This window comes from Chaetura pelagica, unplaced genomic scaffold (assembly GCF_000747805.2).
Source record: "Chaetura pelagica isolate M959 unplaced genomic scaffold, ChaPel_1.0 scaffold275, whole genome shotgun sequence".
Taxonomy (NCBI): Eukaryota; Metazoa; Chordata; class Aves; order Apodiformes; family Apodidae; genus Chaetura; species Chaetura pelagica.
Genome location: NW_009953486.1, coordinates 3,908,776 through 3,909,927, shown reverse-complemented (window position 1 = coordinate 3,909,927; position 1,152 = coordinate 3,908,776).

Below are 1,152 nucleotides of genomic sequence, written 5' to 3'. Positions count from 1 at the left end.
GGGGAAGAAAAACCCCAAAAAAGCCAATGTAACTGTAATAGTGGCTGCTGCCTACACGGGTGTTACAGGAGCAAGAGCTGCCTGAACACCTGCCTGTGCTGCCCAGCCCTGCAGTGCCCTCTGAGTGCTGCTGCAGAGGGAGCTGGTGCACTCATCTGCAGGCTCTGGCCTCTCTGTGGTTGCTGGATTCTTAGCTTCGGTTGAGCCTTTTGATTCCTTACGAAGTGCAATGGGAAACTGCATGACTTGAGCCAAACAGCATTGCTCAGTTCCTGAGACTCTGTGGCTCTTCACCTGGTGGGAATGACCTCTAGAGCTGTTGGCAGGTGCAGAACCTCTCCATTAAAACATAGTGAGGGAAGGATGGCAGGTTAGATGAGCATTTCCTACTGCTTTGCTTACCTTTAATGTAGATTTGGGGATAGTGCTGTATTGACATTCTTGCAGTAGCAGGAATAGCAGAATTTGTACTTGATGGCTTACTGCTTGGTGGAGTCTTTGGAATGTCTCCATCCTGAAAGAATTGCTCTGTTACTGTCTCTTGTATCTGCCACACCATCCATGTGGATTGGAATAATGATGAACCCCTCAGCAGTTTGTTCTGTGGGTCATAGAAGCTGGAGTTGGAGCTTCTTTCTAGGGTTATCCCACTCAGGCTGTCTGGATGTCCAGCTCACCTCTGCAAGACTTTTTCTTAGTTCTTTTACTGAGGCTAATTTTAAATGTAACATGCAATAAAGTTACCAGTTTCCCTTCAGAGACCAAATAAGACCTTGCTCTAAGGAATTTTCTTCAGGAATCTAACCTCTTCTTTTGAGATGTATCTCTATTATATGCATCAGCATTCACTCCTGTGGAAGTGTGCTCCCTTTCTGGTTAGCTGTAGATTAATTAGTATTGACTCCCTACTCTCTGAACATTAATAGGACCTGCTTGGCAAATATAAGAAGATGAGGATAAATATCTTGGTAAATTTAAATGCTTGTTTTACATACAATATTAAAGGTTGGAAAACATTGCTTCTATTTAGTGAATCCCTATGCTGTACCTTGGAGCCTGTTTTTTTTTTTTTTCCCTATTTCTGGAATATTTTTAGATGTACATGAGGGAAAAAGGAGTTTGGCCTTTTCCATTTTAATCCCCATATTCCAA